This window comes from Petaurus breviceps, unplaced genomic scaffold, assembly GCF_028583685.1.
Source record: "Petaurus breviceps papuanus isolate PSGF00001 unplaced genomic scaffold, PetGlider_PUasm1.0 101, whole genome shotgun sequence".
In the NCBI taxonomy this organism is placed as follows: domain Eukaryota; kingdom Metazoa; phylum Chordata; class Mammalia; order Diprotodontia; family Petauridae; genus Petaurus; species Petaurus breviceps.
Window position 1 is genome coordinate 8,103,485 of NW_027185575.1, and position 15,688 is coordinate 8,119,172.

Genomic DNA, 15,688 nt, shown 5'->3' on the forward strand with positions numbered 1-15,688 from the left:
GCAAGGCAAGGTAATTGGGGTTAGGTGACTTACCCAGCTAGTTAAGTGTCAAGTGTCTGAGGCTGCATTTGAACTCAGGTCCTCCTGATTTCAGGGCCAGGGCTCTATTCATTGTACCACCTAGCTACCTCTTGCTATTCATTTAAAAAAAATAGAATAAAGTTATCATGTAAATTTTTTTTCTTCCCTCCTCAACCCTAGAGATGGCTATCACAAATGTGACACAAATACGTGAAATGCAAAATCATTCTACATATACTTCTATTTATCAGTTCTTTCTCTGGACACAGATAGTATCTTCCTTCATATGTCCTTCGTAGTTAATTTAGGTATTTATAATAGTACTATAGATTATTAAACTGAAGCCTAGGAAAGTTGAATGTCTTTCACAATTTCACACGAGTCATGAGAGGAAGAGCCAGATTTTGATCCCTGGTTCTCTAAATCCAAATTTATATGCTTTCTCTTCTTGAGTGATATTAATATTTTCTCAATGTATCAGAAGTTGAGGGCATCCAAATGCAGTGCTTCGATTATCATCACTGAGAACAGATTGCAATAGAAACATTGGCAGATCTGTTTCATTTCACATGTATTTTTCAGTCAATCCTTCAGTCAGCAAGTTTTTTTTAATTGCCTTCTATGTTCTAGTAACTGTGACAGTGCCAGAATTACAAAGACAAACATAAGTAGTCCTGTACTTAAGGAGAGCCAAAGTGCATAAAGCACTTGACTGAGAATCAGGAAGACTCATCTTCCAGAGTTCAAATTCAGCCTCAGGCACTTGCTAACTACATGACCCTGGGCAAGTCACTAATCCCTATTGGCCTCAGTTTCCTCATCTATAAAATGAACTGGAGAAGGAAATGGTGAACTACTCTAGTATCTTTGCAAAAAAAGCAAACAAACAAATGGGGTCATGGAAAGTTGGACACAACTGAAACAACTGGGCAAGCAAATAAATACTCACAAAGCTTATATTCTATACAGGGAAGCAACATGTAAACATATTGTATAAAATGTACTGAGTAAATCCATTTTCATCTATAAAAGCTCTCAGAATCACCTAGCTCCAGTGGATTTCACTCCCCCCCCCAAAAAAAAAAAAATAATTCTTTGTAAACTCATCACCTTTGCAACTATTTTGAGTTTTTATTTTTTTGCACTTAATATTTTATTTTTTCCAATTCCATTTAAAGATAGTTTTCAACATTCATTTTTGTCAGACTTTGAGTTCCAACTTTTCCCCCTCTCTCCCCTAAACTCTTCCAAGACAGCAAGCAATCTGATGTAGATTATACATGTGCAATCATGTAAAACATATTTTCATATTAGTCATGTTGTGAAAGAAAAATCAGAACAAAAGGGAAGAACCATGAGAAAGAAAAAAAGAACAAAAAACAGTATGCATCTATCTATATTCAAGCTCCATAGACTATAGAGAGCTTTAATTTCTTCATCTAAGAACTGTCTGTTAATATTCTTTGATCATTTATCAATTGGGGAATGACTTGTATTCTTATAAACTTGACTCCATTTTCTATATATATTAGAAATTAGGCCTTTATCAGAAACACTGGCTGGAAGAAATGTTTCCCAGCTTACTACTTTCCTTCTAATCTTAGTTGCATTTGGTTTTATTTATGCAAAAACTTCTTAATTTAATGTAATCAAAATTATCTATTTTGTATTTCATAGTGTTCTCTATCTCTTGCTTGGTCATAAATTCTTCCCTTCTCCATAGATCTGACAGATAAACTATTCCTGATTTATTTATGATATAACCTTTATGTCTAAATCATGTACCCATTTTGACCTTATCTTGGTATGGGTTGTGAGATGTTGGTCTATGCCTGGTTTCTGCTATACTGTTTTCTAGTTTTCCCAGCAATTTTTGTCAAACAGTGAGTTCTTATCCCAGAACTGGAGTGCTTTATCAACAGTAGATTACTGTAGTCATTTACTACTGTGTCTTGTGTACCTAGCCTATTCCACTGGTCCACCATTCTGTTTCTTAGCCAGTCCAAACTTTTTTTTAAATTGCTGCTTTATAAAATAATTTTAGATCTGGTATGACTAAGCCAACTTCCTTGGCATTTTTTTTATTAACTCTCTTGATATTTTGACCTATTGTTCTTCTAGCTGGATTTTGTTATTACTTTTCCTAGCTCTATAAAATAAATTTTTGGTAGTTTGATTGGTATGACACTGAATGAATAAATTAATTTAGGTGGAATTGTCATTTTTATTATATTAATTCAGCCTACCCATGAGCAATTGGTATTTTTCCAATTGTTTAGGTCTGAATTTATTTGTGTGAAAAGTGCTTTGTAATTATGTTCATATAATTCCTGGGTTTGTCTATATATTGTCTATAGTTATTTTAAATGGAATTTCTCTTTCTATCTCTTGCTTCTGAGCTTTGTTGGTAATATATAGAAATGCTGATAATTTATATGGGTTTATTTTATATCCTACAACTTTGCTAAAGTTGTTCACTGCTTCAAGTAGTTTTTTAGTTGATTTTCTAGAATTTTCTAAATATACCATCGTATCATCTGCAAAAAGTGATAGTTTTGTTTTCTCATTGTCTATTCTAATTCCTTCAATTCCTTTTTCTTCTCTTATTGCTAGTTAACATTTCTAAAACAACATTAAATAATAGTGGTGATAATGGGTATCTTTGTTGCACCCCTAATCTTATTGAGAATGCTTCTAACTTATTCCTGTTACATAAAATGCTTGCTGATGGCTTTAGATAGATATAGTTTATGATTTTAAGGAAAACTCCATTTATTACTATGCTCTTTAGTGTTTTTAATAGGAATGGGTACAGTGTTTTTTCAAATACTTTTTCAGTTTTGTTATTGAAGAGGTCAATTATGTTGACAATTTTCCTAATATTGAACTAGACCTGCTTTCCTACTATAAATTCCACCTGGTCATAGTGTATTATCCTGGTGATAAATTGCTATAATCTCTTTGCTAGTATTTTATTTAAAATTTTGCATCAATATTCATTAAGGAAATTTGTTTATAATTTTCTTTGCTCTTCCTGGTTTACCAGGTATCAGCATCATAATTGTGTCATAAAAGGAATTTGGGAGAACTCCTTTTTTCTAAATAGTTTATATAGTGCTGGAATTAATTGTTCTTTAAATATTTGATAAAATTCACTTGTAAATCCCTCTGGCCATACAGATTTTTTCTTATGGAGTTCATTGATGGTTTGTTCAATTTCATTTTCTGAAGTGGGCTTACTTAAGTATTTTATTTCCTCTTCTGTTAATAAGGACAACTTTGTCAACAAAAATTTGTCAACAAATTTTTGTAAATATTCATCCATTTCACTAGGATTGTCAAATTTATTGGCATACAATTGGGCAAAATAGCTCCTCATTATTGCTTTAATTTCCTCTTCAATAGTGGTGAATTCACCCTTTTCATTTTGATATGGGTAATTTGATTTTCTTCTTTTTTTTAAATCAAATTAACCAAAGGTGTATCTATTTTATTGTCTTTTTTTTTTCATAAAACCAGCTCTTAATTTTATTTATTAGTTCAATAGCTTTCTTAATTTCAATTTTATTAAGCTCTCTTGATTTCCAGAATTCCTAATTCGGTATTTAATTAGAGATTTTTAATTTGGTTTTTTTTGGTATTTTAATTTGTTATTTTTTTCTAGCTTTTTTAGTTACATGCCTAATTCATTTATCTCTTTTTTTTCTATTTTATTCATGTAAACATTTAGAGATATAAAATTTCCCTGAAGAAACATTTTTGCTGCATCCCTTAAGTTTTGGTATGTTGTCTCATTATTGTCCTTCCCTTGGATGAAATTATTGATTGTTTCTGTGGTTGTTATCTGACTCACTCATTCTTTAGAATTAGATTATGTAGTTTCCAATTCATTTTTAATCTTCCTTTCCATGGCCATTTATTACATGTAATTTTTATTGTGTCATGATCTGAAAAGAATGCTGTGCCACTAGCTTGCTGAACCAGGACTGAGGGGCCTCAGCTGCTAATCTGTGCTGTAGCCATCTGTGCAAGGCTTTTCTCCCCTTTTACCCAAATGAGAAAGGCCTTTCCTGAAGTCCTTCTAAGTTATTTTAAGCTGGAAAATGCTTTGGGTTCTATCACTCCAGAATCCATTTAGAGATTTGATTTAATGTTGTTTCCTGAAGAGAGTTCAGGAAACTTCCTGGTTTCTCTCTGCCATCTTTATGACTCCCCTTCAACTATTGTGTAAGGTAATACTGATCATAATTTTCTGTCATGTTGATAAAATATAAGCTCTTTGAATATCAATTAGTCAATAAATATTTATTAAGTATCTATTTACTGTGTTCTAGACACTGGAGATACAAATAAAAGAAAGATAGTCCCTGCCCTCAAGGAACCTCTAATCTAATGGGAAAAGGCAATACACAAAGGGAAGCTGAAAAGTAGGGGCACAGTAGGAGCTACCCAGAATAGGGGAATTGAATTAAATTAAATTCCACAAATTAAATCAAATAAAACAAAACAGAGCCTCTGATTGAAAATTAAAAGTTGCCTAGAAATTTCTAGCCCCTCTATAAAAGAAGGTTTTGGAGTTTATAAACCTCATTGAATGGAGGGACTATTTCAGTTTTTAAATCTATATTCCCATAAATTAGCATGGAGCAGGAATTTATATACTTACTGATTAATTGCTTTTCCATAGTGTTTTCTATAAAAGTTTGTATTAAACGAGCCAATGTTGCTTTTGGCTAATATGCCTCTTCACTGGGTGAGGATATCAAGTGTTTGCTGAGTTGGTTACTTGACTTTTGGAGTACCTTCATTTTGGCTATTTGCATTAGTTCTACTTCATATGTCCATTCCCCATTTGCCAGAGACAAGAGTGGGTTTAAGCTGGTTCTATTATAACTGTTATAATCAAACTCAGTGTCTTTTTTCATCTTTATCCTTGTAATTTAGTATTGATTTTGACCTTTGCTCTAACCAGTTGCTGAGTTGGCTGCACACAGAGAGAAGACTGTGAAATAATTCCTGTATCAGCAACCAGGTGTTTCCTGGCTGTTAAGATAGACACACTTTTGGTTTTTGTTCAGTTGCTTGATGCCTCTTATATCCAGTGCCTCCTAGGCTCTTTTTGAAGAAAATATTTATGATGTACAATTGTGTAGTTTCTGAGTAGCCTACAAGTTTTAGACTCTTTTATTTTTAATCTTAAACCATGTTTTTCAGCATAGTTTTCATCATCTTTCCTTCGTGCCCTTAAGCGTCCAGGTATTATATAATATTTTGACTTAGTTGAGAATTTTTTATGCTATTCATTGTATTTGTGAGGTTTTTTTTTTCATCTTTGGTAACAAATTGGCACAAACGCACAATTTTCTAAATGTTGATCTGCTGATACACTTTTCATGAATGCCACAAAGTAAGATTGACCAAGTGTACCAGGAAATGATATTGCATGACAATGATGCCATGGTCTGTGAGTTCTTTATTTACTTCTCCTAGGAGAGTCTGTGAGCTATTCTTGGGGCAGAGTGCTTATAATGAATAATTTAGAGTCAGGAATACCTAAGCAAGGCACAGGCAAGTAGGTGGCATAATGGATAGAGCGCTAGGCTTGGAGTTAGGAATATCTAAACTCAAATACTTCACTCACACACTAGTTAAGTTACCTTCTTTCAGCCTCAGTTTCCTCCTATGTCAAATGAAGAACAATAATAACTCCTACCTCTCAGAGTCATTGTGAGGATCAAATTATATAGCATATGTAAAGCATTACATATCTTAAAGTGCCATATTAATGCTGTTATAAATACCTATTATTGCTTTTGTCATTATCTTACTTCCAACACTACCTGTATGGTCCTGGTAACTTGTCTAAAGTACCTTTGTGCCTCAATTTCCTTATCTATGACCCCATATTCATTTGTTTAGTAGAAGGTTCATCATGTCCTCTGGTCTCATTTATAGTGAGAACATCAATATGGAAATACTTCAGTAGTATACCAACTTATTGTTATAAAGGCCTTATTTATAGAATCAACAGTTAAATGTGCCTGGCACATAGTAGGTGACTGATAAACATTTTTTCCCTCCCTCCTTCCCTTCTCCCACCATGGCAGCTGATGAGGTTAATAATAATAAAGTGATGATAATAGCTAACATTTATACATCTATTATGTAATGTGCACTTTATAAATATTATCCCTGTGCTGTAGATATTATTATTATCCCAATTTTACAGTTAAGGAAACTGAGGCAGAGTTGAAGTGACTTGCCAAGGATCACACAGCTAACAAGTGTGTGAGGCCAGATTTGAATTTAGGTTTTCCTGACTCCAGGTCCAGTGCTCTATCCTCTTAAAGGTACCAAAATACTTTGGTAAAATGAGTTTGGAAGCCAAGGATGGTCTGAAAAGGACTCCAATGGAAACTAGGGAAAGATGTAATGCAATGTCAAGAGAATAGCAAAAAGGGGAGGGTTTTTTGCTTATTTTAACACTTAGGAAAAAACAGGATATTCAAAGAAGATCCTATGATCATTGCTCATAGCAGATAAAATCATAACAACTGATGACAGAAGGGAGCAGAGAAGTTCTCTCTTCCAGTGTGCTTGCTCTCCCAACAAGTAAGATGACTGGACTGAAAAATATGAAACAAAAGTGGCAAATAAAAAGTGACACCAATATAAGTAGAGAGAGAAAATGAGATGACCTAACTGCCCTTGATAAGGTCAAGTTTCCATAGCCAGATACACTATATCCTTGAGCCTGGAAAGGACAGGCAACTGTGCTTGTTGAGCCCCCACTGATCACATTTGAAAGAACCTGGGGAATGAGAGAGGTATTGAAAGATTAGAGAAGGGCAAATATCCCAAGTTTCAAAAAAAAGAAGAGACCCTGTGAACTACAGGCCAATAAACTTGACTTTAAATTTTTAAAATATATATATATTATTACAAATTAGCTTATTAGTGAAAATTCTAGAAAAGGAAAAAGTAATCATAAAGATTTAGTGTGATTTCATCAAGAACATATCAGGCTAGACTAACATCATTTTTTAATGAATGCTAAACTGGCAAATCAAGAGCATATTATAAACATAATTTATTTAGATTTTAGAAATGCATTCTCATGATCTTTTTATAGAAAAAATAGTTATAGGCTTGTATAATAGCAAATGTTGGATTGGCCAAAAGTATCCCAGTCCTTAGATGCATGCACATTGCATTCTGCCCAATGCAATCTCCCATATGCATATCTAGTGAGTCTGCTTCTGAGTTTGCATGATGTAAGACCATGTTCTCTACTTCAGAACATAAGTAAATATTATTTGACTATTTTCCATCTGCTTACTGTGTGGTGAAAGAGGGGCTTTTTGATTGGCTAGTAAGATCAAACTGTGTGTTCATATAAAAGATGCCCATGGTGCCAATTCAACCTCTGTGTCTTCTTAGAGTTGAGTGAGAAGGATAAACTGCTATAGGTACCTGCATGGGGGAGGGGCATTGGACCCTCTCTCACCTGGAACCACCATGAAGCCAGTAAGAACATAAACTCTTAGGCAATCCTTTGTCTAGGATGGGATTGCCTCCTATTAGGGTTTGTTTCTTGTTTCAGGACCTTAGAAGATTTCAAAAGTTTGGAGGAGCAGAGGTCCAGTGATGAGAGTTCATATTGGAGTTTTCCAGTAGTATACCAATGCAGCCCCCAAGGAGTGACCTGTGGGAGACAGCACTGAGGCACCACATCCTGCAACAAAGAAGAGACTTATCCAACACCTTTGTTAAATTCAGAAGTAGACATGTTGGGTGAATGTTTTATAGCAACCACTTTAAATTTGATTCTACTTCACCACTATCTGCCAGGACCTAAATGGTATAAAGGAGATCAGATCTCTTAGTTTGAGGGGATATTTTCAAGTTTCTTGTTAAATCTTCTCATTAAATATTTCTTTGTAAAAGTCAATTGATTAAAAAAAGCCAATTGATGTTAATTGCTATTGATGTCAAATGGACATTAAATTGATATTTAGCTACTAACTGCTGTGTCAATCAACAATATAGGAAATAATAACTATTTGGAGATTGCTATCAGGAGAAATACACTGGAATCAGAACTCAAGCTAATGGTTTTAGAAATACACATCTGGGGGGCGGCCAGGTAGCACAGCGAGTAAGAGCACCGGCTCCAGTGTCAGGAACACCTGGAGATCGAATCCCGGGCTCAGACACTTAGCACCCACCCAGAAATAACTGGCTGTGTAACCTTGAGCAAGTTACTTAACCCCGATTGCTTAAAAAAAAAAAAGAAATACACATCTGAACTCCGAAGAGTGGCCCTAGTACTCTGAGGGGGACATGTAGCCAGTCAGCTCTAGGCACCTGGCTTTCCAATTTCAGTGGGAATTAGAAAAAAGAACTCCAGAGTTTAAAAATTGGTTGACTGGCTGAACCCGAAAGGTAATCATTAATGGTTCAATGTCAATTTGAAAGGAAGTCTCCAGTGGAATGTCCCAGGGATCAGCATTTTGCCTTGCATTGTTTAACTTTATTATTGATAATATAGAAGAAGTCATAGCTGAATGAATGCTTAACAGATTTGCAGATGTTATGAAGTTGGATAAGCTAATGAACACATTAGATGCTGAGGTCAGATGCTGAAAAGCTAAAATATTAATACAATTCTAGTAACCTGAAATTTCATAGCACTAAATATAAATTCTTACACAGGTTGAAAATATTGACATCACAAATACAGGTAAAGAGATATAGTCAGATAGCAATTTTCCTGTACAAGAAGTATTATTATTATTACTTCTAATGTCTCAGTGCCTCCCTCTGTTTTTAAGAGCAGGTGTTTGAAGCTCATCCTTTGTCTCTACCCCTGTTGGAATGGCAATAATGATTTTGTCTAATTAGGATGTGGTTTGGTGCTTTCACCCATCAGATTAAGGGCTCAGCCCCCAAAACACTAGCTTCTCCTTTCCTATCTTTACTTTTCTATATGAGGCAACATGAAGTTATACAAAGGTTATTAATCTAGAGTCCATGATTTTTTAATATTTGGTAACTATTTAATATAATTGGTTGCCTTCATAATCTTGTTTTATCCATTTAAAAGCATTATCTTTTTTTTTTAAAGCAATCAGGGTTAAGTAACTTGCTCAAGGTTCACAGCCAGTTATTTCTGGGTGTGGTGCTGAGTATCTGAGCCCGGATTTGATCCAGGTCATCCCAACACTGGAGCCGGTGCTCTTACTCGCTGTGCTACCTGTCCGCCCCTAAAAGCATTATCTTGAAATAGAGATCTGAAGGATTTTCCAGATTTCAAAAGATGTCCTTACACATAAAAGGTTAAGAATTCATGTTGATGACCTGGGCAAAAAGACTTGACTTGCATTCTGATAGTCTAGAGTTTGATTTCTCCTTCAGATAGCTAATATTTAAATAACCCTCAGCAAATTATTTGCGTTCTCTCACTTTTCTTATCTGTAACAATTGGTATAATAATAGAACTATTTTCAAAGAATTATTGTTAGGAACAAATGAGAATAAATTATATTATATTATATCATGTATGTTGTGCTGTGGTGTGTTGTGCTATATGTCACATTGTGGTGTGTTGTTATGTTGTATTGTATCATGTATCAAATTTTATATATATATATATATATATATATATATATATATATATATATATATAATCTTAAAGCGCTTATAAATGCTAGCCAGTATTATTATCATTGTTGCTACTGAAGAAGCATACTTTTTATGGGATTTAATCAAAATAGTATTAATGAATCAAAGGAAGCTGATTTCAAGGTACCCAGAACATGCATTCTACAGACCATATCAACTTCCCAGAAACAGGTAAACAAGAAAAACAGAACTACATTTCCACATCCCCCCCCCTCCCAGAACAGAATAGAAAATGGCATTTGCCCAGAGCAGTCAAAAGACATCATGAGGCAGCCATATCTGAACTTACCAATACATAGAATTATCAAATTCTTCATTTAAATTGTGTCTCTGTTACTCTAGTGCTGGTTATCTCCCCCCATAGTATGCAAATTGTTCACCTAGTTCAGCTCACCAAGACAAATGGAGAGAGGAAAGGCATTGGCTCCCCCAGTCAAGTTGCCTTTTTCCTGATTTGACTTTCTCCAGTTTAAATTCAAGTCTTCTTTCTTAGCTTCCTTCCAGCATCAGCTTTCTCCATTGTATGGTGATGAATATAGGTATGCTCTTAGGCAGGTGCTCACCGTCTTGTGAGAGCTACATGGGAGCTGTCCAGGTGCTACAGCCCAAAAAGTTTCCAAATACATACCTGTTGATTTCCCAATTAGAGTGTCAACTCCTTAAGGATAAGGACTGGTTTTTTTTTTTTTTGGCTTTTTCATGATATTTCTAGGAAATAGCACAGAAGCTAGAGTATTGTGAACCTTAATAAATTCTCTTTGATTAGTTAATTGGTCCATAATAATTAGCACTAGCCAAATGTTGAATGGAATTTCTCAAAGGATTCCCCCTTTCTAGAGGTCTTTATACAAAGACTGGATGACCAATGGTCAAATATGTTGCAGAATAAGTTAGTCATCTTCAGATTTTGGTAGAACTAGGTGAATGCTGATAAACCTTCAACTCTGAAACTCTGTGAGTCTGTGAATAATTCCTCAGGGACTTCTTTGTACAGCCCTGTCTGCCCGTTGCAAGGACAGGGTGAGGAGTAGGCTAGTATTTCACTCAATCCTCAAGTGTTAACAGAGAAAATGATCTGCCCCTCCCTATGCTTATAACTGCACTCAGACAGAGAAGACCCACCTTTGCCTTCAAGGAATTCACAGTGAATACTCTTGCTTGAAAGAAAAAGACAGAGTGTTATGTGTGATACAGGGCATAAGTTCAGCTAAATCCTAAAAGTCTTTTAGGTTTGCTCAGAATCAGTGAGACCTGGGTTCCAGTCACTCATTCATTTCTCACCTGGCCCTGTTCATGTCTTTGTAAACTTTAAAAGTCTGCCTCTATTGCTGCTTCATTCTGAAGTTTCCCTCAGAGCCTGAGGTTTCTGAGAAGGGGCCTCCCAAATCAGGAAATGCAAGGAGAAATGTTGATTCCGGTAGGGCCACTCATACCAGGGAATAAACTTGTTAGACTTGTTCTTCTTGCTAGAAGGAATGTCAGCACATTCCTTCCTCACCCTGACTTCCTGGTGACCTTTAAGAATCTTGACCATCCCCCCTGACCCCTATAGAATTGGCGCCAAGCCACTATCTCTAAAAGCTCATACTTGTCTGTCACCCAATCCCTGACCTTTGTGTTTCCCGCTCTCCCCAAGAACTGTATAAAAGAACGCCCGAGAAGACACTCGGGGTCCTCCATCTTAAGTGTATGGTTGGACCCGGGTTCGAACTCGTGAATAAATGTTTGTCTTCTTTGTTAGTCTTGTAGTCTCTGTTTTTTCCCCTGGTACCATGTTTCATACCATGTTTCATACCACGTTTCAGTTTCCTCACCTTGAAACATGCTACCTTCTTTGGCCCTCCAAAAGGCCTGCCCGCCTTCTGCCATTGGCAAATTTCCACTGGCAAATTTCCACTGGCATTTCCATTTTAAGAAGAGTCACAGACTGGCCTGCTTTCATTCCACTCCCAGCCCTCCTCTTCATTTTCCAGACTTCAAAATCATCCCCTGCACTGGGTACCTTGATCCCTATCCTCACCCCTACCTCCTTTTAGCTTTTTTTGTGGGTGCTGTCTTCTCCCATTCAAATATAAGTACCTTGAGGGCATGGATTGTCCTTTTTCCTCGCATATGTACCCCTACTATTTATCACAGTGCCTGGTACATAGTAAATGCACTCCAATACATACTGGTTCCTTTTTTTCCTTCTTTGGTTTATGTGAAACATATTTGCTGTGGGACCGTTGGCAACAATTGTCTGAGACTATTGGTTTTAGAGAAGTAAATGACTTGCATCAGTAGAGGGCATTTCCCCATGTGGGAATTCTGTATATCAATGAAACACAAGTCCCCTCCCTTTCCCTGTCAGTACAGAGATACATGAAATAGTACTGTAGCAGCAAGCACCCCAAGCGTCCTCAGGGTTTGCTGCCACCACAGGTTCTTGGATCTGCTTTGATAAAGGAAAGCAACTCAAAATGGGTTAACAAGCTTACTTTAATCAGTCAGACATATATCATTTACCTTGGTCAGGGGAAAAAGGTCAGCACCCCGAACTTCAAAGTATACAGGCAGAATTATCAAGACAGAAACAGATCAAGTAGACAGCTTTCCAAACTGTCCAGCCATTACATCCATACCTAATCAACATCTGGGTTTTTTCAAAGCCAGGGAGCTCAGGACAACGGCTTCCCAGAATCCATATCAAATCACAGAACACTTCTCAAAGTGAGCCCCAAAGCAAAGCTACACATCAGGGCTTATATAGCCTTCTCCTGGCTCAGAGAATGTAACAACCTTTTGGGCCCACTTGCCAATCAAAAAGTATCTATTGAAAAACAAGCCTCCCACCCCAGGCTCCAGGTGCACTTTAGCCTAGGGGCAGGGAAGATCTTTAAATTTACATTCCCATTACAAGTACACACAGCTTGCATTCTCCAGGGAGTAGTTGATAAAGTCTCTTTGAGATCAGTGTGAGTTGGTATGGTCATAGATTCATAAATCTAGAGCTAAAAGGGTCCTCAGAAGCTATTTGGTCCAACCTCCACACTTTACAGATAAGGAAACTGAGGCCCAAGGGTTCAAGTGACTTACTCCAGGTCACCCAGGTAACGTCAGAGGTGAGGCCTGAAATTGTTCCCTCTGACTTTGGAGCCATGGTTCTTTGCACTGTCCCACATTGAAGGAAGGGAAGTTTTACAGAAGAGGCCAGACAGTCTCTAGCTGGATTCCAGGTAGAGATGGGGAGAGAATTCCAAGTCAAAGGACTAGCAGGAACATGGGGGTAGGAGGGAGAGGCAGGTGGAATGAGAAACAGAAAGGAGTACAGAATCACTTCTGATTTAGGAAGAGAAGGTTTGGGTGAGATCCTCCCCCCTCTACGAGACCATGAACATGCACAGTGGGGATGCTGAAGAGAATCCTATAACTAAAATTTAGGAAGTAAGTGAACAGCTAGCTGTCTCCTCTTTATTAAATGTGTTACCAGGTATCTAAAATTCTTTTATTTTGAGCTATGCCATACAATTAACTAAATTGCTTAACCACAGGTTCAGTTCACAATAAGTTCAGCTTATTACGACTTTTATCTAACATAACACAGTAATTGTGGAGGAGGGATTATTAATAGAGAATGGGAATGAAGGGAAATTGCAGGACTGAAAAGTTTTGTGCAGAATAGTTTGGAAATTTGGAATATATGTAGCATAATGAATTTAAATTGGAACCTGAAATGGAAACCATGCAAAACTTCATGTGTTAGGACTAATGTTGGAACTAATGTGAACATGCACAGCTTCTCCATGAAGTATCCAGTGAACAGTTAAAAGTTTTAGGAGAAAGAGCTCTGAATTTGAACTACAACTGAAATGGAGGATAAGAAATCTTGACTGGAAAGGAAGTCTGTGCGGACATATAGTGAAAGTGACGAATCACAGTACTAAGTACTAAGTACTTCCATGGGACCCCCCAAAAATGCGAAAAGACCTAGAGGCAGTGGCTAGCAGTGTGACCTTTGGCAAGTCACTGAACTCCATTTGCCTCAGTTTCCTCATCTATAAAATGAGCCAGAGAAGGAAATGGCAAACCATTCCAGTATCTTTGCCAAGAAAGCCCCAAGTGAGGTCATGAAGAGTTGGATAACTGAACAACAAAATTAAGCAGATATGAATGAATTGTGATCTGCTCAAGATAAGGAATGCCTATAGCACATAAAAATAGAATTTGAGAGTTGGAAGAGATTTCAGTGGCTATCCAATCCAACTTATACTGAGATTAATGATGATGATGATTTCTATAATGATAATTAACAATATAGCACTATATATATATATCATATAGCACTTTAAGATTTGAAAAGTGTTTCACAAATATCTTATCCTCAACAATCCTGGGAGGTAAGTGCTATTATTATCCCCATTTTGCAATTAGAAAATCTGAGACAGAAAGAGGTTAAGTGACTTACCCAAGGTCACATAGCTAGTAAGTCTCTGAGCACACATTACAACTTGTCTTTCTGTCTCCAAGTCCAGTGCCTGTCCATCACATTACCCAGCTGTTTCTTGATTCATTGAAATTATATTTACATATTACTATAATATTGTAATCTAGTTATTCATAACATGGTGCTAATATTGTCATATAATTATAATATTGCCATATTATAACTATAATATGATGATATCATTATAATATGGCAATATTATAATTATGCACAGATCCATTGAAATGTCATTCACAATATTACTAGCCACCCTCCAAGAGAGAATCTTCTTCTTCCTTACCTCTGCCTTTTAGAATCCCAGATTTCCTTCTAATCTCAGCTCCAATATGGCCACCTTCTTCAGTGAGCCTTTCTGTTTCTTCTCTCTAATTGCTAATGTCTCCCCACCCTCCATTATGTTGCACTTACTTTGGACACCCTTTCTATAATTGATATGTGTATATGTCTCTCCCCTTTCCTCCCTTTAGAATGTAAGTTCCCTATAGTTAGGGCCTGTTTCATTTTGTCTTTGCATCCTTAGGACTTGACATATATTAAGTCTTTAGTAGGTGATTTCTCATTGATTGATTATTGCCTTTTGTCACAGGATGTTGATTTCTTCTTAAGACCTTCTCTGGGACTAAAGGGAATATCTGTTTGCATTAGGGCTTTAGTGCCTATTAAGAATTAGGATTTAGCCTATTAGGAAGAGGTTAATTATCTCTGAAAAGTAGGTGAGCAAAGGAATAAATTAACTAAAAAGCATTTATTAAATCCTTATCATGTACAAAGAACTGCTAAAACTAGACATAAAAATAGAAAAGCAAGATGATCCCTCTTCTCAAATGATCCCCATTCTCACAAGGGAGACAGCAAACATCACGGGTTTATATAGAAGTCATGTGGAAAGGCCCACTGGTCTTAGTGCACCAGGGGTGGTCAGACAAATGATAATGCATCTTTTTTAATGTTATTTCCACTGGCAAAGCTGTATCCATTTTTATGTCAAATCATTTGACACAGATTTTTATGGGAAGAATTTTCTTTGCCAGTCGTTGGTTCCTGTGGCTGCTGAGGATATAAGGTACTATAGGACCTGTAGTCAATCACTCAATACACATTTATTAAATGACTATATCAATTGCCAGGTCAATGGCTTCTGGAGATGAATTGGAAACAAGACCAGTGGTCTGGGAGGGGGAGTGCTGCTCTGCCTAGGGCTCTTGTGTCCAGGGTCCAGGGGTGCCTCCATCAAAGCCAAAGGAAAGGTAGTATTGATACTGGTGGTTTGATCTGACTGGCACATGCTGCTTCCTCTCTCTCCCTCAGGGTGTCTTCCTGCTTTAGCTAGGCTGGCTTGCCTGCTTGATCAGTGGCAGATGACTGGCCTTTTGTGGAGATGGCTAGCTCCTTCTCCACAAGGGTTTCCCCAGCATGTTGATGGCAGAAGAAGTGATGAAGGGGAGAGAAAGGAAAGGAAGGAAGGAAGGAAGGAAGGAAGGAAGGAAGGAAGGAAGGAAG